Source organism: Tamandua tetradactyla, chromosome 3 (assembly GCF_023851605.1).
Source record: "Tamandua tetradactyla isolate mTamTet1 chromosome 3, mTamTet1.pri, whole genome shotgun sequence".
Taxonomy (NCBI): Eukaryota; Metazoa; Chordata; class Mammalia; order Pilosa; family Myrmecophagidae; genus Tamandua; species Tamandua tetradactyla.
Window position 1 is genome coordinate 99,859,356 of NC_135329.1, and position 24,312 is coordinate 99,883,667.

At 37.1% G+C, this 24,312-nt stretch overlaps 1 long non-coding RNA gene across 1 annotated transcript; it reads right to left on the reverse strand.

Annotated features, from left to right (window-relative positions):
* Positions 1-1,211: 1,211 nt before the first annotated feature.
* LOC143677551 (uncharacterized) lies at positions 1,212-21,500 on the reverse strand. The gene is made up of 4 exons (XR_013172670.1): positions 21,412-21,500; positions 14,579-14,696; positions 2,845-3,020; positions 1,212-1,316 (listed from the first exon to the last, which is right to left on the reverse strand). It is a non-coding gene; the product is annotated as an uncharacterized LOC143677551 (long non-coding RNA).
* Positions 21,501-24,312: the final 2,812 nt, after the last annotated feature.

Here is a 24,312-nt window from a genome sequence, read left to right on the forward strand (position 1 = left end):
ATGAAGATGTGACCCACCCAATTGTGGGTGGTAACTTTTGATTAGATGGTTTCCATGGAGGTGTGTCTCCACCCACTGAAGGTGGAGTTGCTTGCTGGAATCCTTTAAAAGAAGAAACATTTTGGAGAGAGTGCCCTTTTGGTAGAGCCACATGAAAGCCAGCAGATGCCTCCACGTTCGCCATGTGCCCTTCCAGCTAAGAGAGAAATGTTGAATGTCGTTGGCCTTCTTGAACCAAGGTATCTTTCTCCAGATACCTTAGATTGGACATTTCTATAGACTTGTTTTGATTGGGACATTTTCTCAGTCTTAGAACTGTAAACTAGCAACTTATTAAATTCTTCTTGTTAAAAGCCATTCTGTTTCTCGTATATTGCATTCCGGCAGCTAGCAAACTAGAATACACATCAATAAGATTAAAAAGTAGGAGATTTGTGTTTTAACTCAGCTACAACAATGGTTATCTATGTGTAAAGCAGTCACTTCTCTGGGCCTCAGTTTTCTCAATTTTAAAATAAAGGAATTGTATTGGTTGGTCTTTATGAAATCTTTGAACTTCAACATTGGTTTTTATTATAAAGAGAGAGTAAGTTACCCTTACTTTTCAGCATTATATGAAATTAACAGAAGATAGAGGGTTTGTAAGGACACATAATATACTTTGAATCCTATAGACTAGGAGTCAAATCTTGGCAGACCCATCTGTTTCCTAGGAAGCTTGGGCAAGAAGCTTACCCCAGCTGAGGCTTGATTTCCTTATCTATAAATTAAAGATATCAGTGTATAATTAAAGATTATAGATAGAGATACAAATAAAGATATATGGTTAGCCTTTTCCATGGACTTGTGAAAACGGTATATAATGGCACCAGCATGAGGCCCTCAGTGGATTTTTATCCCATCCCTTACCATGCGTGAATGAAAAGGCTCTGGGTTTGCAGTCATAAGATCTGAGTCCAAATGTCTACTGCACCATAAACTCGGGAAGTGTCTTGGGAAGATAATGGGGTTTGAACTTGATCACTGTTTATATCTATTTCGATGCACTCAAATATTCCGGAAGAAAAGATTGAAATGCACATGGAGCAATATGAATTGCATAGAATGCAGTAGTTGAGGATGTTAGATGTCTAGAGAATTTTACAGTAAACACATATTTCACATAATGTTTGTCATTTCACTAGGCTAATATTCCCTCACCTCACTTTCCCCCTGAAGCTTCTGATGACTTTTTTTCTTTTCAAAGTGCTTTGGGATCCTTGGATATTGTTCAGGATTAGGATGGGCAACATCATCACTCCACTCTGCTAATTAACCTAATGGTGAATAATTATCAACAGCTTCATAATTGTCCCTAGCCTAATGTTTTTATTTTATTTTATAGATTATGAGAAGAATGGCCTGAAACACATTACCAGTTTTCATGCCAAGAATATTTCATCTAACTTAAAAATGCCAAACAGTACATTTTAGGAATAAATGTCACTTATAAACATGGTTTCCTAATGTGTATTGAAGTGTCTTGTACTAAGGACTGGAGTAGCTATTGGTAGTCAATGAATAATGGATAGGGATGATTAATGACTTTGTGAGATAAGGGATAATTAGATTTGGCATGTGCATCCACCATTTAAGCAAATTGGCATGTGGAATGCATGGCTGAAAGAGAGGCAGACAAATGACATCAAGCTCTGATGATTCAAATGGGTCTCCAGAGAATGGACCGTCCAAATTATTTTCTTCTCTCTCCCAAAACTCAACACAGCCCCAAAGGTAACCATGGTTCTATTTTCATGTTAACAATGGTTGTTACAGCAACAGAATGACAGACACAGGAGACTTGCCAAGCCTCTTCACACCTTCCTGCCTTCTGGCCATTTACCCTTTTCCCGGATCTTGGTCAGTTACTCAAATAATGCCCTATAGTTCCACTACCTATTACATAGTGATTTTGGTGGGCAGCAAGTACTTTTGGTAAAATTGTGAAGAGGGTACAGTTTTATATAATACCCCCACCCACCTCCCCACACACAGCACCCACACGGGCAAGTATATCTTCTTAGGTACTAAATCAATATTCCACTCTATGGCTGTTCACCCCACTACAAAATGCTGCCTTAGTAAAACTTACCTTCCCCACTTCATGAAATGTTTTGAGTCCTCTTTATTATTATCAAACCAATTATGTCTCACTTCCCATGTTTACAGATTTCTGGGTAAATCAGCGACTTAATCTCTGCCTGTGTGTTAATGCTACACTTTTAAATCTCAACGTAGAAACACACTGGTATGCCAGTCAGGGAGAGGCAGGTAAAAGTCAATTGTTACTAATTCTAGTATTGGTTACTAATATTAGCTAAAATGCAAAATTGTGTGAGGGAAATTTCTTATATAAGTTAGACTTTATTCAGTGTTATCAGTATAAAAAACAATCCTCACTTACATGAAATGTGTTTTCATGTTCTTGTAGTGGGAATTAAATAAGTGGTTCAAATAAAATTCATTATCCTACGTGTGTGAGCTGGAATGGAGGTGAAAAGGGACTTCTGATGGAATACGAAGAGGGTCTAGATCATGAATATAATCCTTTGAGAATAAATGACAGGTGCCAATTGATAAATGTGTTTTACTTTTTGTAAATATTTATAACTTTAAATGGGTTCATCTAGATATAATAGAACACATGAATGAACATTATTGGGTATTAAGCTGAGATTTTCATTAGTCAAATGCCTGCCCATTAGACTTTTAGTGTCTTTCAGTATTAAAAGGAAGACACCCCCAGGAATAACAACTAAATAAGACTCAAAAGACAATATTATAGGTTGCACAAATGTCTGATACCTTACTACAGAGCTCTGGTAAAGCCTGGTTTTGAGCAGACTCTGTGGAACCTTACAGATTGTCCAAAATCTTCATCTCATAACCCGCTCATCCTTTTTACTAATCACATAGATGAAGGGAGTAGAGATAAGGGGAGGCTTGAGCTGATCAGTTCTGGAAACTCAGTTCTTCATGAGCTAAAGAACATCGAAAATAGAAAGAAGATAAGTGGACGTGTATGATTTAATGCACACTCATCCTACACATTGGTGAGCTCTGGCTTTATCATTGATTGCTTATTTATCAGATTAGAATTACCTTTCTTCAGTAAGGGAGTGAAGGTTGGAGATAACAAGGGGTAAAAGCTAGGATGGTTATGGGAAGAGAAGAGCAGAATATCTTGAAAACATGATTAAAAAATATACCTCCTGCAAATATCAAACATTTGGGAATTTGAGGCTAATAGAGACATACTGGAGCAAAAGCACCATTCAAGACATTTAGATTAAACACACAAACATAGAGAATATACATAGTACACATGTAAAGCAAATGTGAAACATAACATACTGTATCACATGTAAACATATATAAAACCAAACATATGTAAAGCATCATATATATAAACATATATTGACATAAAATATATAACATATGCAAAATACTGTATGTGTGTATATAGTTTAGTTGAGAGTAATACACACATACTACAAAAACACCACTTAGTCACTTAAGGAAGCATATAATCTGTTGTTTCTTCTCTTATAAAAACTGAGTCATGAATCATCAAACATGCAAAAATTGTGAAATATACCAAGTGAACCAACATACAGCTTACTAAACAGAAATAAAAATTATATGAGATGAATACATAGAAATGTACATTAACTATATCTATAGAGAGACAAGTACTTGTATTCATAAAAGAAGAGACTACTACCAAAAAATAAAAGAGCATTAAAAGAAGACAGATTACCCAGCAATTTTGAAAGTCAGCATATGGAATGGAAAGTAAAGTGAACAGAATCAAAGTTCCATATTATGATCTGGAAGACAAAAATTGAGAAAATGTCCCAGAAAGGAGAACAAAAACAAGAGAAGGATAGAAAGATGAAAGATTCTTTCCAGAGAGGAAAGATACAGGGTTCTAGATCTTGTCTGATAGGAGTTCCAGATTAAAAAAATAACAACAACAACAAAAAACTGTGATAATAGATAGAAATGATGACATAATATGAAATAAACTATCTTTAAAAGCTCACCCTTAGCTAAAAATGACACATCTTCATATTAAAGACACATACAAATGCTATTCAAAATGAATGAAAGATCCACATCCTGGTGAAATTTCAGAACATCAAGAAAAAAGAGAAGTGCCTCAATCTTCCATTTGACTTCTCATTAGAAGTTTGTGTGCTAGAAAACAGTAAAGAAACATCCTGAAGGAAACTATTTCTAAGCAAGTCAAATTATCAGTGAAGCATAATGAAAAGTTAATTTTTCAAATGTGCAAAGATTTACAAGACTACACTTACCAGGTGTTTTGTATTCTATTTTGTGCTGCTCAGATTCAGCCCAGCTCTATCCCTCATTTAGTTTGGAAGTATGAATTTTGCAGCAATTGGGAGTACTGATTGCAGATGGTTTTTAGCAGAGTCCCTCCCCACCTACCACCCCAGTACTGTTCTGCTGAAGAGAAACCCCTGTCCTGAGGTCACACCCATTCCTGGGGGACACACCCCACCAGTGGCTGCCCCTTCAGAACCCCAACTTGGGACATCTCTGAAGGTGCATTCCAGCTCCAAAAATCTCCATAGGATCAGAGGTGACCTTTGTTGCCATTGCTTCATAGCATAGCTTTTCCTTTTTACCCATCCTGCTTCCTTTTTGTATTTCCCTCATCCCTAGCCTGCACCAGTTTCATGCTTAGAAGCTAACTCCAATCAATTTCCTGAATCCAAATTTCTGTTTCAGTCTGCTTACTGGAGAACTTAATCTATGATGAGATCCTACACAGCAAACAAGAACAACAGCAGCAAAAAGGAAAAAAGCAAAAAACAAACACACATGCAAAAAACAGAATTTCAGAAAGCAAATGACAGGATTTTTATGAATTTGGCATCACTGGCAATGTATGAAAAAATACAAACAAATGAAGCTTAAAAGGAGGAAAAAAAAGGCATAGTACATGGATTCCTGGGACATTCTCCTATGAAAATGTATAGTATCATAGAATTGCATTTCCTTCTCTACAGTTTTAATTCCAACATTTTTGTTATGTATTTCCAAAATTTTAAATATTTATTTAATTTTAAAACTGTGTTTTTATTATGCTTATCCTTTTGGAAGGAACCCGTAGCAAAATGGAAACACAATTTAGTTATGCATCAAATGTGAAATTTATAAACTTTGGCAATTTAAAAATACAAATATAAATTATAAGCTTAGGAATGGAAGGAGGGAAAATGGATGGCTGGGCAAGTCACTATATAATTAATCCTTCAAAGAGTGGAGTCAGATACTGTTTAAAGTCAATAAATCAAACAGAAAAATCAAAACATGGATTTTAAATTTATAAAGGAAAATACCAGAAGAAGTAAAACTCAGAAATTATTTTAAAAGATTAACTATTTGGAATAGAAATGGAGGAACTTTGTACTCTTAATTTGAGACTCATCTATCTATCTATACTAAATGTAGATATATCTTTAATTAAAATTTAAAAAACAAAATTAAACTAAAAGTATCTTTATCTATAAAGGAGTAAGCAATAAATTATAGGAAAATAACTTTTTAACCGCACTGAAATCCTTCAATTTAGATAATGCTCATAACTTCTGAAAGTGCTTCCATATGTTATTGAAGTAAAAATCATTTATTGATCACACTGTCATAACTTTCAAAATTTTTTGCATGCTGCCTCAGCATCAATCTTCCTTTGGCTGAACCACTTGCCTCAATACTGACCTTGGGCCTGATCAATACTTTTTCAGCTCTGGGGCCTAGACTCCACAGCACTCAAACCCCATGTGCAGCCATCATCCATACCACCCACAACCTTACCAGAACCTACAGCTGGTCCTAAATGAAAGCTAATCGTGGTGGTTTGAAGCTGTACATACCCTAGGAAAACATGTTCTTAAATCTAATCCTTTCCTCTGGGTGTAAACCATTGTAAGTAGACTTTTTTGATGAAATTATTTCAAGAAAGGTGTGGCCCAACCTAAATACTGGAGTCCTTTGAAGCAGGATGAAATTCAGACATAAAGAAAGAAAACCAGAGGTAGCAGCCAGAAGCTGAACATTACCAGGACCTGAAAGAGCAGACTAGGAGTGAATGCCAGGTGCCATGCCAGGTGCCATGTGCCAAGTTAAGGACTAGGATCACCAGCAGCCAGCCCCCAAATATCACAGTCTTCAAGGAGAAGACATCATCTTGATGATGCCTTTATTTGAACTTTTTCCTAACCTCAAAACTGTAAGCAAATAAATTCTTCATTGTTCAAACCAACCCATTTCATGGTATTTGCTTGAGCAGCCCAGGAAACTAAAACAGATTTTGGTACCAGGAGCATGGGGTGCTTCTATTTCAAGTACCAAGAATCTGGAAACAGCTTTGAAATTGGGTAACAGGTAGAGGATAGAAGAACTGTAAGGTACTTGATAGAAAAAAAGCCTAGCTTGCTTTGAAGAGACTGTCAGCAGGAATATGGATGCTAAAGGTACTTCTAATTAGGTCTTAGCAGGAAATGCCAAATGCATTATTGGAAAGTGGAGGAAAGGTTATCTTTATGTGAAAGTGGCAGACAACTTGGTGAAACTAAGTTCAATGTTAGATTGAAAGTAAAACATGAAAGCAATGAACTTGGGTATTTAACTGAGGATACTTCCAAGCTAAATGTGGAAAATGCAGGCTGGTTTCTCCTTGCAGCTTATACGAAAACATGTGATGAAAGGGATAATGAGTGCTGATTGCCTGAGCACAAGGAAACAAAAAATTGATGGTTTGAAAAATTCTGAGTTTCCAGAAAGCCACTCCCCAGAAAATAAGGCTCCACATGAGGGTTTAAATAAAAATGGATCCAGTCAGCCATTCAGTGCAAGTCATAATTGGAGATTTAGTTATCCAGGAAAGATCTGTGGAAAGACCTACTGTCTGATGAATTGGACCCCTGTGAACTGCATACAAAACCAACAAGGTTTTTGCAAAATTTGAATGAGCCTGGACTGAAAGGGACAGAAAAGGGACAAATTGAAGGGAGAATGACTTCAAGGACAGAACAACTGAAGCTGAGTTCTGTACTAAATCGAACAGCTTGGGCCTAGAGAGTGGGCCCATGTGGTTACATGCATGGAAAGGGTGGGTTTTTCCCTGCACTTGGAGGGGGCAGGTCTAATACCCTGGCACTTGAAGGGGCTGGCTTTCTGCCCACGTTCAGGGAGATGCTACCACCCCAGTGCTGACAGAGGGTGGGGCCTTTGTCTGGGATTAGCAGAGAGCTTGACCACCACCCAAAGGGTGGAATGTTCATGCTAGTGTTACAGGAAAGCACAGACACTGCACAATCGCATAGAAGGGGTGGAACTGTCACTTTCTCAGGCCTGGAGGACGAGCCGTAGATGACCCTCAGATTCTGAATTCTACTGGAATTTGTCCTGCTGGGTTTTGGAATTGTTTGAGACCCATGACCCCTTATTTCCTCCAATTTTTCCCTCTTGCAATTGGAATGTTTATCCTATGGCTGTCCCTCAAATTTATATAGGAAGCAGATAACTTATTCTCTAGGTTTTACAGAAAGGAATTGTGGTCCAGGACAGACCACACCCATAACCCATATTGGTGAGATTTATGCTTAGTTTGTAACTGGAATGACTTAAAGCGTTTTGGATATTTTGATGGATAGAATGTATTTTTCATGAAAAAGAACATATCTTTTAGAATATGGTGGTTTGAAGTTGTCTGTACCCCAGGAAAATATATTCTTAAACCTAATCCATTCCTGTGGGTGTGAACCCATTGTAAGTAGGACTTTTGATGGGATTACTTTATTAAAGTGTGGCCCAACCAAACAGGCTGGGTCTGGGTCTTAATCCAATTACTGGAGTCCTTTATAAGTGGAAAGAAATTAAGACAGAGAGAGAGAAAGCCAGCCAGAAGCAGAACATCAGTGGAACCTGGAAGAGAAGAGGAGAGACCAGAAGAGAGGCTAACATATGCCTTGCCTTGTGGCAGAGTTTCCCAGGATCACTGGCAGCCAGGCCTGGAATGCCAGTCTTCAGGACAAAACACCCCCTTGATGATGCCTTGATTTGGACATTTTCCTAACCTTAAAACTCTATGTGAATAAATGTCCATTGTCTAATCTGACTCTTCCTGGTATTTGTTGAGCAACCCAGTAAACTAAAACACTAACCATCCTCACTGCCCTTGAGCCCCAGTCCATTCACCTTTTTAATGCACATTTCCTTTAAACTAATCAATCTTTGACCACCACAGGAGGCCTACTACCCTGTACCCCTAGTCCCTCTGGTTCTGCATGTGTGCTTCCCACCTGAGCTAACTGTGCTTCCTGTGGATGCTTCCTGGCACCTCTCTCTCTGGGAAAAGAGTAACAAACTCTTTTCTTATGTATTATAGTCTAGATTTCCCATTGTATCACACTTGACCTCCAACAGGACCCAAATTTAAAATCCAATGTAACTAATTCAAAACATATTTCTTTCAGGCAAACCATTGCTTGCCCTATTAACTCATTTATTTTCATCTCTGAAACAGCTAAGAGAAAATGTATTTTCATCCTTCCAATAGTGAAAAGAACCAAAACACAGATAGAGTAATTTAGTTGCTTTTCCTAAGTTCATAAAGCTAATTCCAGTGGTACTAAAGGCCTATGTTTCTTCCCAATCCCAGATTATTTTGTTAGCCTCTTTTTCCGATACCAGAATATAACCAAATTATGTTAGTCCAGGCAAGCCAAAGAGAGATATGGGTAGGAGGGGGATCGGGATATGGATTAGTAGGTAAGTAATTACTATATTCTACCTGGCTTTTGTCAGGTATTGTGATAGGTGCTTATACACATTTTGCCTCATTATTATTCCTCATAACAATCACTAAGAAAGAAATCTTATTGTCCCCAGTCCACACACTGGGACACTGAAGCTTAAATTGTCTAAGTTACTTACAGGAGTCCACACAGATAGCAAATGGCATAGAATTATCAAATCTCAGACTTGTGCTTTTCTCCCCTACAGCAGTGTTTCTCCACCTTAGCTCTATTGATGGTTTGGACCAGAAAATTCTTTTTTTGTGGGAGGATGTCCCATGCATTGCAAGATGTTTAGTAGCATCCCTGGCCTCTACCCACTGGAAGCCAGTAGCATCCTCCCAGTTGTAACCATTGAGAATGTCTCCAGAAGTTCCCAGGGGAGAGGGTGGTAGGGTCTTACTCTCAGTATAAAATTAATAACTGGTCTAGACCATAGAAACAGTTGAACTGTTTCTCTAATGGAAATGCTGTTCCTTAGACTTGTTTACCATGTAGCTTTCTTTTTATACCCCACTGTCATCCCTGTTATTTAGAATAGAATCAAAATACAGCAAAAACCTAAAAAAGAGTTCCAAACCACTAAAAGCCACTCAACAATCTTTCCTGAATATCCCTGGAATACATACTGTAAATACATAACCAAGTGAAAAAAAAATGAAGGCATTGCATTCATAGATTTCAAAGGTCACTAACATGTGCAACCTTCTAAGTAGACTCATTTGGAGTTCTTGGATCAGAAGGAAGAGAAATAGCTGTCTATGAACTAACATCTATGTATTTGTCAGCATAGGACACAATTGATATGTCAGTTGTGTATTAAAATGGCTGAGGCATGGCTGGCTGGAGTGAATGACTCTAAGTGAGAAACTGATGTGATGAGATTCATTGCCTGAGGCAAAGAACCTTTCCTTAAACTGCCTTCCAAAGGTTTGGATTTATGAGAAGCCAAGTTGTCTCCTAAAACAGCTTTAGTGACTGAGAAATGGCTCATCATTGACAAGGGAGCAGAGGTGAAACAGAAATATAGCCAACACTTGATCTGCCGTGGAGAGGTAATCCTCTATAGCCATGTTAGGGTTATTTCCTGGTTGTGTTTCTCTCATCCTAAAACCATTTTATATTAGTCTATAATGGACAGGGATAGAGTGTGTGCATGTGTGTGTGTGTGGGGGGATGGAATGAGAGATGTAGGGGAGCAAAAATAGTTCCACCTGATCTGGTTCTGCCTATTATTTTTTTTAGCTATCTCTCATTTGTCTCTTTGCTAATTATTGTTTTCAGTATTTCTGGTTTCTCAACCCAAATTCTGGACTTTGATTCAACTCTATTTCTTCTATTTTAAATTCAATTTTTTTATTACTGTTTTAATATTAAATGCACTCATGACATGAGTTGAGGGGGATTGTTGAAGTTCCCTGTACATCCTGTCAACCAACATCCTAGATCTCTCGTTCTCATTTTGGAAACATGCACCCTCTCTTCCACTGAAGAGCGGCTGCTCTAACATTGCTGTTGAGATTTTTTGGATCTACAATGATTTCAATCCCAGGGGAATTCAGAGGCCATACAAGCAAGTGAATGAATAAAGTTGACAGGTATAAGAAAATAAAAAATGGTGGGGCGCATGGTCGAGCTAAGTAGTACTGAAAAACATTCGAACTTAATTTTAAACTTCAGACTTTTATTATAAAAAGTTTATGATTCCTATCATTATAACTATTCACCAGCTCCAAACCGGTTGTCAGTAGACCAAATTTCTCCCAGAGATGTGCTTTGTTTGGTCTGTATATTGTTCAATAATTTGAGTTAGTTACCTTTATTTAAGTGGGAACTGACATTCAAAATTGTTCCAATTTCTCTTCCCAGGCTGGTAAGACCTATTCTATATTTCAGCAAGTAAACGATCTGCCTGACTTTTGTCATATCTTTTGAGGGGGCATAGGCTTTCAAGTCCGCAACTGTCAATTGGATTATACTTGGCTGCTCAATCCATTTATATGTGCTAATTCCCTAACAGCATCTGAGTTTTCAAAATCTGGTCTATAAATGTTATGCTTATTTGACCCTACCTTAGAGTCACAAATCCACAGACTCTTTTCTGAACACAGGTCATCTACCTCCATCAAGACATACACATTCTGAGGACGGATGGATTTTTATTTAAGGACTAACTATCCGAAGTTGAGGGTGGGAGGGTGGTGTGAATATGGCTCAGTGACAGAATTCCCGCCTGCCATGCAGGAGACCCAGGTTCAATTCCTGATGCCCACCTATGCAAAAAATAAATAAATAAAATAAAAACAAAAACAAAGTTGAGGGTAGGGAAGGTCTATGTAACACCCTGGGAACCAGCCTGGTGAAAGAAAAATCCAGGGCCAAGAAAAATAATGGTGACTCAACAACATCTTGTTTCATTAGACTGACAATAGAAAAATACCAAGAGATTGATTTTGTATGAAATAATGGGGAAATCTTATGTTAATCAGGATATGTGTAGTATATTCAATACTTTGGAATAAGATACATGTTCAATTTCTTTTGTCCTCCAAATAAAGAGGAGAATATTTTAGTAAATAATTTTGAAGAAGAGAATGCCCTGTTTTAAATTTTTCATGGTCGGGTTTTCTTAAAAGGAACGACTAGAAAAGTTCTTTAAATCTTTTGAAATTATAATAAGTAAGATAATAATGGAACAAATAATAAGTGCTTAAAAATTTCCCCAAGCATTATATTTTCTAGAAATTAGCATTATTAAAGTACATTTTGAGTTCATGATCAAATGGTAATGCATAAGAACATCATAACTTAAACTGAAAAAGATGTTGCATTTTATACATGCCGATGTGTGTTCCTATCTTTATCTATCTATCTAAACTATCATCTGCACCATTGTTAAGACAATATCTGCCCAAATGTATCAGACTAGCTTTTAAAATAAAATTTTTAGGTTTCTAGCTATCTGATATACAGTCAACCTTATGATTAGCCCTTTCAAATAATTTTTAAAAACTCAAAGCTGTAACCAATCCAGAAACTGATATTGCTTCCTCTTTATTGCATTCCCAATCAACTCACTTTTTTCTCCTTTCTTTTATGGAAAATTTTACTTTTAACCCCTGAGCTTTAACATTTTAAGGAAATTCAGCATGTAAATGCCTAATTAGTCCAAGAAAACTGACTGTCAAATTGGTGATCTCTATCCATTTCAAGTTATAAGACACAAACAGAGTAAAATGAAAATGATCAAGACAAAACTTTTATATTCCCTGACCATATACTTCCCCCCAAAAAATACTTTTACATAAAAAATTCTGTTTGGAGTTATTATAGTAATTGTTAATTGGAGATGACAGAAGCTATCAGTTTGGGAATTTAAGAGAAAATGCATCTCCCAAACCAGATCTATTTTTTTCTCATCCATTTCTAATTTGCGCATACAGTTTTCACTGGGGACTAAAGTCCGTGCTTTGGATGCCAAGAAAGCCATCCTGTAGGAAATCAGTCACTTGTAAGACACTTGCACAGAATGGAAAAATATTCCCCTACTACTTCATGACAGAATGCTGCCTGTGGAAATGATCAGTAATTCTAAGCATTTGTGCAATCACTGTTCAAAGTGACATTAGCAGAGATGTGGCATTGACAAGAAGAATTATAAAGCAGCAAGGAAGATAAAATAATTTGCAAAAGTATAGTAGGCCATCACAGTGATGCCAAAATAGCTTTAGGTGATGGAAATTATATGTATGTTCATGTCTTTAGTACTAGGAAACAAAGTTTAAGTGTCTGGGTTATGTCAGGAGTTAATCTGAACTGTGCTTTAAAGCACCTAAGTTATGCTGAAAAATAAAAATTAAAAGCTTTGTTTTTCATCAGGATGTAATATTCTTTCCAAGAAATTTTATTTATTTGGAGACTTTGCCTGAATATTTTTCAATATTATCATTGAAAATTGGCAAAATTAAAAAGACACAACAAACAGAACAGTGAATGATTCACTGATCTTAGCTTCAGTACATGTTGTGTTAGAAAATATAAATGTTTTTCTTGCCTAGGCTTGATATTAACTTAATAGACTGGAGCATAGGCAGTGATGATAACTGTGCTAACCCATTCTTACATATATAATCATATGAATTATTAGAATTATGATGTAGCTTTCTAAGAAAACAAATTTTAAAGATTCACAATCAATAGAGGAGATAGACCTAGACCCGAGTCAGTACTAAGAACTAATGGTAAAATAGAAAATCAGTACTAAATTATCTTTGACAAACTTAATTTTTCCTTGCAACCGTGGGTAGGCTAAATCAGTTCAGCCAAACTCTCATTCTATGAAACCATTTTTTTCTTTTGTATAAATAAAGAACAAGATTGAATAAATATTTATTTAGGTGATCAGATATTTTTGGTATTATGTAAAAATTTTGGAGCGCAATATTCTCTCATTAAGCTATTGGTGAAAAAGTATAAGATGACTACTCTTAATCAAACACTGATGAGAACCCAAATAATACGAAAAATCAGGGACATCATAAATACTGCTCCAAGAAGACTGGCACAAGTGTTGCTGCTGTCGATAAATAGATAGATAACAGGTAGGTGGGTATGTAGGTAGGTAGGTACAAAGATGGATAGATAGACAGACAGACAAATAGATGAGAGGGAAGGGGTGGGGGGGACAAAGAAAAAGCATGCACACTGACAACATAAAACAGGGATTATTTACAGAAGTGGGCTGTAGTCATAACAAAAAATCTAAAATATGTAGCAGTGGGTTAGTGGTTGGGTAGTAAACACCAAGAGAACTGATATTGGAGGTTTTCCAAATGGTGACCTGTGCTAGAAAGTTGCAAATGTTTTGGTAAAAACTGTTGCCCACTGTAACTTGGGCCTACTCACCTGTACTTCCAGGGAAAATGGTTGAAAAGCCAGTGTAATTCCGTGTACTGAGACAGTAATATAAGCGAAAAGTTTATCCAGCAAAGAATTGACTTTATTGCCAGCAGAAATGAAAAGGAATTGAAAAAAGTCTAGATTTGGGAGTCTTGAATGTTTGGAAAATTTATTGCTTAGATCACAAATAGTAAAAGATGAAATCCGCAGAAATGTTGAGGAACAAAAAGCTATTTGTATTCAGCTATGAAGCAAAGGTCAGATTAAGGCTGTTACTACCTACTCAAAACTATTATGCCAGAAAGTCTGAATTTGCCACTTTAATTGAGATATAAAGAATGAATGCAAGCAAGTAAATAAATCAATCAGGCTACAGAAATAAGTCTAGGGAAAACATTGGGTGTGATTATAGGTACATGGAAATGACTGAAATAAACTTGATGCTCCTACTAAGTTTTTGAAGGAATCACATTACCAAAACTTCCTCTAACAGTTTTTAAAATAGCTTTTGACACTTGCAGACAACTCTGGAACTTACAGTCTTGCACAAACAGGAAGCATGTGGTAAGAGACATTCCATCCCCCACTTTAGGTGTGGCCATCAAGAATGGAACCAGGGGTCTCAGAGACCCTGATTCTCTCAATGGACAAGAGGAATTCCTGACAGAGAGCAGAATCAAGGTTTCAGGGGCAGAATCGGGTCTGATTGAAACTGCCTCCACCTTCAATTTAGGGTACTGTCATGATGTCTTCCCAGCAAGATTTCATAAATGCTATGGACCAAGGATTCAGTGTGTCTTCCATTTTACCTTCTCTGAATGAGAATTTTCATTTATCTCCTGGATCCATCATTGTATATAGGGGAGATGCAGATGAGTTTTACTTTGGGTTGCTAAGCTGATGCATCATGAAGAACCACATTTGGACCTGAAAAAATATATAAATTATGCATCATCTAAAGATTCTGAACTTTGAACAGGTGGCAGTGATTGAATGGAACTTTGTTTTTTCTCCTTAGAGGGAATGAATGCATTTAATATATCAGAGTAGGAGGCAAGAGGGCATTTGAGGAACATAAGAATGGACCACAGCCCTGTCTGCTAATCATCAAATACTTTTCTACTCCTTCCTGGGAAAACAACTTCCCATTCTCTTTTGCATGGATCATATGGCGTAAATAATGTAGGCAAAGTGACATACATGCCCTGATCCATTAAAAACTTCCCATGCATGTTCTTCCATGTTTTTCTCCCCCTTCACTAAGGCTGGAATTGAGTTGATCTCCAGGGTGATTCTGGAGGCCAAGTGTTGAAGATGGTAGGAAAAAAAATTGAAAGAAGCCTGGGTTCCAGAATCATTGTGTAGAAGAGACTAGGCCATCTGGAAGTACTCATTTTAATTTTTAGGCAAGAGACAGATAATTTATATGAATTAAGCTACTCATACTCTGTTTATCTTTTATAGCAGTTATTGATACCTTTGCTAATGTAACAGACAGATTTCTAAGTAAAATCTTAAGGTAACTAGAACTTCAGATAGGTTCAGTAGCTGAAAGATTTCATCAAAATCATGGGTTGTTATTATCCAACAACCAACTTATGTGTGTTGGCGTTTCAGTTGTGTTCTTGTTTGCTTTGCTGCTACATGGCCATAAAATAATTTCCACAGCTTTAAGCTCTGAGATCACATCCAAGGGTGGGAGATAAAAAGAGGATTACGGGGAATGCAACATGATTTTTTATTTTGCTGACTCTCTTTTAATCAGTGAAAGATACCTTTACTAGAATGCCCCCACATCCCAAAAACATTTACTCTCTTAACCCAGGACTCTGTTAAGTACCCCCCACTTGTCATTCATAATTAGACAGAAGAGATCTGGAACATTTAGACATGCCATGGTTTAATATTTTGTTCGTTGGTTCACATATTATAAACATCGTTAATTGGACAGATTAGTAAGAAGTTGAAAATGCACAGGAGGTCTTGTTAAGATACATGTACCCCAGAGAGTATGATATAAACCCAATAAATACTTAGAGATTAGCTACATCAATGATGTTTTTAGGAAACAAATGGTCTGAGGTATATTTGAACAATCTATCTAAAGTAAAAGACAAAGTACTGTACTTCCTTGACTTTCAGAGACAACATATTTCACAATATAGATTCAGCCCATTATCTGGGTGACAGGAAAAGCTTCCAGCTTTCAGTGGAAATTAGAACATAAACGAGCACTGTAGCAAATATAGGATGCAAAGTGGTCCTACCATTTGGGCCATATAATGCAACAGATTCTGTATTATATATGTGTCAGCAGTGGGAGTTTATAGTAATCCCTAGTAAGATAATCAAAACACAGAACTCTTATTTTCTATTAGAAAAATAATTCCTAGAAGATATGGAACAGCTCACCATGAGATATCAGGTAACCATTCAGACAGTACTGTCCATCATGAGATGATTTACAAGAGAACCAGCAAGTCATAAAATCAACTATGCCCAAAAGATAGCTGTCATAATATGGAATTGTACATCTGGAATTGAGCAAGTGTGATATGCAAGTAGGTGGCCCAGACATCAATTCATCCATTAATATTAAACACACATTTATTCCTCAATTCCACATCTATGGCTACCTCAGGAGGATCCTTGTGACAAGTTGACATTGGGGAAAATTGCCGAGCCCAGTTCATAGGTGGACTGACTCAGGATGTGGTTACAAACTAAATGTAACCCTGAAAAATAGTTGGCTGTAAGAGTAAATCCTCTGAGTGGGCTGAGCTTCAGGTAGTGTACCTGTTTTGCCACTTGGTATCGAAAAAGAAGTGGCCCAACATAAGAATATATATATGGTATATTGTGAAAGGTCTTATTGGCTGTTCAGGGGCCTTATAAGAGAGAGATTATCTGACTGAGACATAGGAGCTCTGAGGAGTAGATATGTGGCTGAATCTATAGGAGTGGTCACATCTTTGTGTCATAGGCTAACACTCACCAGAGGTCATTCAACACAGAAGAGGCACTAAACAACCAAGTATAAATCAGCCAGCTTCCCTCATTTGCTATCTAAGTACTTGCACAGTAGGCATATATATAAAGTTCACCTATGGTCACAGGGATGGAATCTATGCACAGATCCAGTAGTATGGGCTCCTACTCATTAAGTTTAATCTAGTTTCAGTTGCTTTTGAATATTCCACCTGCCAGTAACAGAAATCAGTTCTGGACTTCCAATACGTCATCATCCCTACAGGAAGGCCAATCAGCCATTTGGTGCTGCATTGACTGCATTAGATCCCATTCACCTGGAAGGAGCAGAAATCCATCTTGACTGGAATTGTCTATACACTAAGAGTGGATATGCCTTTCCTGTCCATGGAACTTCAGTCAGCACCACTATATAAGAGATTAAACAGAAGAATGTTTGACATGTCACCATGTATCCCAAATAACACTATACTGAACCAAGTAATCCACACTTCAGTAAAGGAGATGAGACAGTAACCATGGGAACCACTGCTTCTATCACAAACCATATCACCCAGCAGCTGCCAGGCACACCAAGCAATGGAAGAAACTTTTTTTTTAAATGGAAGGAACTTTTAATGCACAACTGCAACTCTAGCTTGGAGAGGACAACCTCAGGATGCAGTATGCACTGTACATCAGTGACCACTATGTGAAACTGTCTGTGATGGTTTGAAGCTGTATATACTCCAGAAAATTATGTTCTTAAATTTAATCCATTCCTGTGGGTATGAACCCATTGAAAGTAGGAACACTTGATGAGGTTACTACAACTAGGGTGTGATGCACCTCAATCAGGATTGGTCTGAATCCTATTATTCCTTTATAAGTGGAGTGCAATTGAGAAAGAGAGAGAAAGACAGCCACAGGAAGCAAGAAGCTACATCATCAGAACCTGGAAGAGAAGGGAGAGAATTGGAGGTGTTGCCACCTGCCTTGCCATGTGACAGAGGAGCCAAGGATCGTCAGCAGCTAGCCCCAGAATGCCAGTCTTCAGAAAGGATCATCGGGATGATGCTTTTATTTCAATGTTTGTTTAGCTTCAAAACAATAAGCTAGTAAATTCACACTGTTTATGCCAATCCACTTCATGGAATTTGCTTGAGCAACCTAGGAAACTAAAACATTGTCCTCAACAGGTATAACACTTAGAACTAAGGAATATCCACACTTAGTATCACTCCCAGTGATTCATTTGGGGAATCTGTGCCTTCTGTCTGCACAGTTTTTAGCTGAATAAATTTAAAGGTCCTGGATCTCAGAGGGGAAATATTTCTAGCAGAGACACCACAAGGGTTCCATTAAACTTTAACCTATATCTGCTACTAAGTCTCTTTCGGCTCCTCATGCCAACAGATCAGCAGGCCAGGAACTCATTATCATGAGACAAAACTGTCTTATCTTATCTTGATCATCAGAGGAATGGATGGCTACTATTACAAAATGGGAACATGGAAGAATTTATATGGCATCCGTATGGCTAACCTGGTGATTAACAGGGCATCTCTTCCAACTCTCTTGCAACTAGCTTGGTGCAACAGGCAAGGCCTGTGAAGCTTTTATAATGATGAGTCCAGATACATTGAGTTATGATATTCTAGAATGTCCTATTAAGTAAGGTACCTGGATTAGTAGAGATGATAGCTAAAGATGAGAGAAATCTAGAAATGATCATGGAAAAGGGCAACAATAAGTATCAAATATGGCTTCCTATCAGCTGTAGTTCTAGGGCTGTAGCTTCTTTTAAGTACCTTCCATTGTGTGTTTTCCCAGGAATTGTAGATTTAGTTCCAGAAGTTAAAATGCAAAGCATAAACATCTGAGTAGCACAAGGAGTGGGATATAAGATGGTATTCAACACAAACCATATTCCCTCATCAAGGCTGAGTCCCATAGTCCTCCAGCTTCTGGGAGTATTTTTGACTGACAGATCTCAGTCAAGGTCTTCCTCTGGGAATTTTCCTCAGCCAGGGAGAGCTGACATACCAACAATAATGCCCCCCCCCCCTCATCCAGTCCTAACTGAATAGGGGATATAAATGCCTATCCCTTTCCTGCATGTTGAGATAATTCTATAGAAACATTCTAGCACAGGAGCTCTTGGTGGGATGGAGGGAATTTTTGAGGACTTAATTTGGACTGAATTCCCTTCATTACCCACCTCTCCCCCAATAGATGTTAATCCCAAGAGCATTCCCCAGGGAATTTCCTATGTGGAAATTTCTGTCCCAAAGTCTATTTTCTGGAGAATTTGACTTAAAGCAGTGATCAAAAACAGTCTCTCTAAGAAGATGATATTGGGGCTGAGACTAAGTGACAAGAAGGATTTATCCATAAGAAGAATTCTTTAAAGAATGATTCCAGGGAACAGAATAAACTTTATTTCCTGCCTAGACTCCCTTTCTCACTCTGTGACTCAGTCATAGTTTTATTATCTGTCCTAAGACGATTTCTAAGAAATTGTGGAGCCTTATCTTGCCTTGAATTATGCCCATATGAACTAGAATTGGATGCTTCATTAATTTCACACTTTAATCAATTTAAGGCAGAAAGTAAAATGATAATTTTATCATTTAGGAACTTCAGGTCATGTTTATTGAAGGATTAATGTGTTACATGTTCATGATATAGTTTGTTAACTAGCAATAGGAGTCATTACCTAAAGAATTTCTTCCTTAGAGAGATTTTGGTGATCTAAGGGTACTTAAATGAGAATCAATATTTCCAATAGATTTCAAAGCATTCTAGCAAAGATCTTCACATTAGAATGCAAAGCAGATACAGATTTGAAGTATATTAAAAAAATAAATAAATAAAAGAAAATCTTTAACCGGGCCCAGAAATACAATTTAAACATTAAGTTAGGAGAACATTTATTGATTGGAAAAGATTGAGGGTGAGAGGCATCCTCTAGCCATACTGCAATGGCTCATTATTCATATTTTAAGTATATAAGGAAATTTCTACAACATTTGGATCTTAATAACCTGGCTAGCTGAATGTCAGCCACACAGGCTCATACCTATTGTTCTAGTTCGCTAGCTTCTGGAATGTGATATCCCAGAACTGGAATGGCTTTTTAAAAGGGGCATTTAATAGGTTGCTAGTCAACAGTTCTAAGGCGAAGAAAATGCCCCAATTAAAGCAAGTCTATACAAATGTTCAAATTAAGGCACTAACAAGAAGTTATCTTCACTCAAGAAAGGGTGATGAAGTTCAGGGTTTCTCTTTCAGCTGGAAGGGCACATGGCAAACATGGCAGCATCTGCTAGCTTTCTCTCTAGGCTTCTTTTTTTTTGGTTCTCTAGGCTTCTTGTTTCATGAAGCTTCCCAAGAGGTATTTTCCTTCTTCCTCTCCAAAGGTCTCTGGCTGGTGGACTCCGGTTCTCTTGTCTTCTGTTGTGGTTCTGTGGCTCTCTCCTCATCCTCAAAAGGCACTTTCTCCAAATTGTCTCCTCTTTTATAGGATTCCAGTAAATTAATCAAGACTCACATAGAATGGATGGAGACATGTCTTCATCGAATCAAGTTTAATGCCCTCAATTAATTGAGTCACATCTCCATGGAGATAACCTAATCAAGTTTCCAGCCTATAGTACTGAATAGGGATTAGAAGAAACCTTTGTTCCCATAAGATTGATTAGGATAGAAACAAAAAACATGGCTTTTCTAGAGTACATAAATCCCTTCAAACAAGCACACCTACCTTGGTTTAATCTCTACCAAAATGGCTGTATCCTCACTACCAAAGTGACTATTCTTACAAGATTTTAATGTCTATATTAGGCAGACAGCCATTCTGCTTGAGCAAAATCTTCTATTACTATTTTTGAGTGATAACACCAAGGGAATGAGTTTAAATGTGTGAAATAGATTTAAAATGGATTGTTATTGATTTATTTATCTTTAAGCCTTTTACCTTTTTACAATTCACACTAGTACAAACTTGGCATCACATCTGAAATGAGCTTTTGCCACAAATTGCTAGCTTTTGCTACTAAGGTTTCATGAAATAGAGAAACTGATAATACACATATGTGTGTATGTAATATGTAATATGATGGACTTACGAAAATGGTTTCCTGACCAATGACCTTCATTTCTTTTGAACCAGGCTATCTATAACCTATTGTCTTCCTTCTCTCCAATTTTCATTTAAGTTTTTACTTGTCCATTCTATCTTATGCATCAATCATGAAACTTCATATATTAAAGATTTTTGAGAGCATATAAACACATATTCACATACTGCTGAACACACATATATCAGAGTTTGGTACATGACAGTTTATGTGCTGGCCATCCATTTTTGTAAATAAAATTTTGTTTTAGAACAGAATACTTACTTGTTTCCATATTATCTATTACTACTTTATTTTACTACAACATCAGACTTGAGTAGCTGTGTAAGAGGCAGTATGGCTCAGTAACCTAAAATATTGTCTTTCAACTTTTTAAGAAAAACGTTTGCTGACCTCCTGATATATATTCATTGAATTACTTATCTTTTGCTGTGCAATAATCATTTATAAGCCCCAAGTCCTGATGGTTGGTGCAATTTGGGCTGAGCTCACTAAGACAGTCCTTTTGTTGGTCATTTTCCAGACCCACATACCTGGTAGCAAATAGCAGGACACTCATGGTTCAAAATAGCCTCACTCCTGGGTCTGGTAGCTGGTGCTGGTCAGCAGCTAAGACCTCTTTCCCACAAGCTTTATAATCCATAAGACAATTAGCATTAATTTCTTTACATGATGGTATTGGAGCAGCATTCTAAGAAAATAAGAGCAGGATCTGCAAGGTTACTTGACCTCAATATTTTATTACATTCCCATGTTCTATTGGTCATACTAAGTTGCAAAGCCAATCAAGTTTCATGGGTTTATAGAAATTCCTCCTTACTGCAGGAATGGCGAAATCACCTTTTAAATGGGTAAGGTGATTTCGTCATTTAAATGGGTAAGACATTGGAAAGAATTTATAGCTGTTTCTTGCTATGTACCGTACTCACTAGATTTCATTAATATTATCTGACAATTTCAGGAAGTGAAATGGTCCATGCAAAAATGCTTCTCAGGACCTCAAATCCAAATCATTTGAAACCTTGGAAATAGATTCATGTGCTCTAGTTTGCTAGCTGCCGGAATGCAAAATTCCAGAAACAGAACGGGTTTTAAAAATGGGAATTTAATAAGTTGCTAGTTTACAGTTCTAAGGCTGAGAAAATGTCCCAATTAAAACAAGTCTATAGAAATATCCAATCAAAGGCATCCATCCAGGGAGTGATACCTTGGTTCAAGAAGGCCAATGAAGTTTAGGGTTTCTCTCTCAAGTGAGAAGGCATATGGAGAACACAGTCAGGGCTTCTCTCGAGCTGGAAGGGCACGTGGCAAACACAGCTAGCTTTCTCTCCTGGTACTCTAGTTTGCTAGCTGCTGGAATGCAATATACCAGAAACAGAATGGCTTTTTTTTTAAAAAAGAGGAATTTAATAAGTTGCTTTTTTACAGTTCTAAGGCCTAGAAAAAGTTCCAATTACAAGTCTACAGAAATGTCCAATCACAGGCATCCAGGGAAAGATACCTTGGTTCAAGAAGGCTGATGAAGTACAGGGTTTCTCTCTCAAGTGAGAAGGCACATGGCAAACACAGTCAGGGTTCCTCTCTCATCTGGAAGGGCACATGGCGAACATGGTGTCATCTGTTAGCTTCTTCTTCTGGCTTCCTGTTTCATGAAGCTCTCCAGGAGGCATTTTTCTTTCTCATCTCCAAAGGTCACTGGCTGGTGGACTCTGCTTCACGTGGTTATATTGTTCTGCTTTGCTCTCTCTGAATATCCTTCATTCTCCAAAAAGTTTCCTCTTTTATAAGACTCCAGAAACTTATCAAGACCCACCCAAATGGGTGGAGACATGTCGTCACTTAATCCAGTTTAACAACCACTCTTGATCAAATCATATCTCTAGGGAGATGATCTGATTACAGTTTCAAACATACAGTATTGAATAGGGATTATTCCGCCTTTACAAAATGGCATTTTGATTAAAGCATGGCTTTTCTAGGGGACATATATCCTTTCAAACCAGCACACCTGGCTTCCAGTTTCATGAAGGCAAAGCAGAGAGATGGACTCTCTGCTTTGTGGTGCTACAACATTCTCTGTTCTCTCTGAATCACTTATTCTCCAAAATGTTTCCTCTTTTATAGGACTCCAGTAAACCAATCAAGACCCACCCAAATGGTAGAGACATGCCTCCACCTAATCCAGTTTAACAATCACTCTTGATTAAATCACATCTCCAGGGGGATGATCTAATTACAGTTTCAAACATTCAGGGGTGAATAGGGATTAGAAGAAGCGGCTGCCTTTACAAAATGGGATTAGGATTAAAACATGGCTTTTCTAGGGTATATATATCATTTCAAACCAGCACATCATGGTAGAAAACTATCAATACTATTTAGCACATTTTACTGCCTTCCTTTATAAAATATGTTTACTATAACTTAATTGATATTGATGACTAGGTTTGCTATTATGTAATGTTATTTGTAGAGGTCTCTAAATTAGCAATACCTTCAGGGATTATCAAGGAGAATAGTTTTGTGGAATAGTTGACCCAAATTCAAGTGGTCAAACACATTTAAAAAATAAAATCTAAAGTTGTATTTTATTTTTTAAATGATGTGATATCAGTCAACAGTTCTTGTTTTATGATTCCTCCTCCAGCAGTATCCTCATATTTTATGTTATTGCAAATTTTCCATTTCCAGTTAGTAGATGGAAACATTGTTTAAAATAATGTTGAGACTGCATCTGAAGTCAAAATATGTAGTTTCTCTCTAAAAGGTTCCTGCAAATATTGTTCAATTTTAATGCAGCCTAATGCAATTCAATCCAGCTAAGTCGCCAAGACCTCTCACACGAGAATTGGTCCAGGTTCAGAGGCCAGCTGCGACACTGATATCTTTCTAAAAGGTAGCTTAAAAGAGTCAATGCTGAGAAGGGTTATATTACTCAGGCATCATGAAACACAACCTTTCTAATTTAGAGTACCTGAATAAATTTCCTTATTTAATTTTTTTAAAGTTAAAGACATTTGGAAACAACCAAAATTTAGTTAAGTATGAGTGGTGAACTGGTCATTTTTCTCTCATTCTCTCTCATTTTCTATCTTTTGCACTTTTTCTGCATATACACATTCATTCCTTCTCTCTCTTTCTTCCACACACACGTTGTATCTTATATAATAAAAAACCGTTTCTCAAAGAAAAGCTCCTCATTACATACTAGGATTGGTGAAATACTTTAAAAATAGATAATACAAAAATGAAATTTCATTTCTATCTTCATGTGTGTTTGGCCTCAATTTTACTAAAACACAATTACTTTTAATTAATTGTCAATATGTTAAAACTAGTAGATTGCATATAGAAATCTAGATTTTTGGCTCATCTAAAATATTAGAAAGTCTCACAATACTGGTACCACTTTCTCACCTGGAAATCTTCCAAAG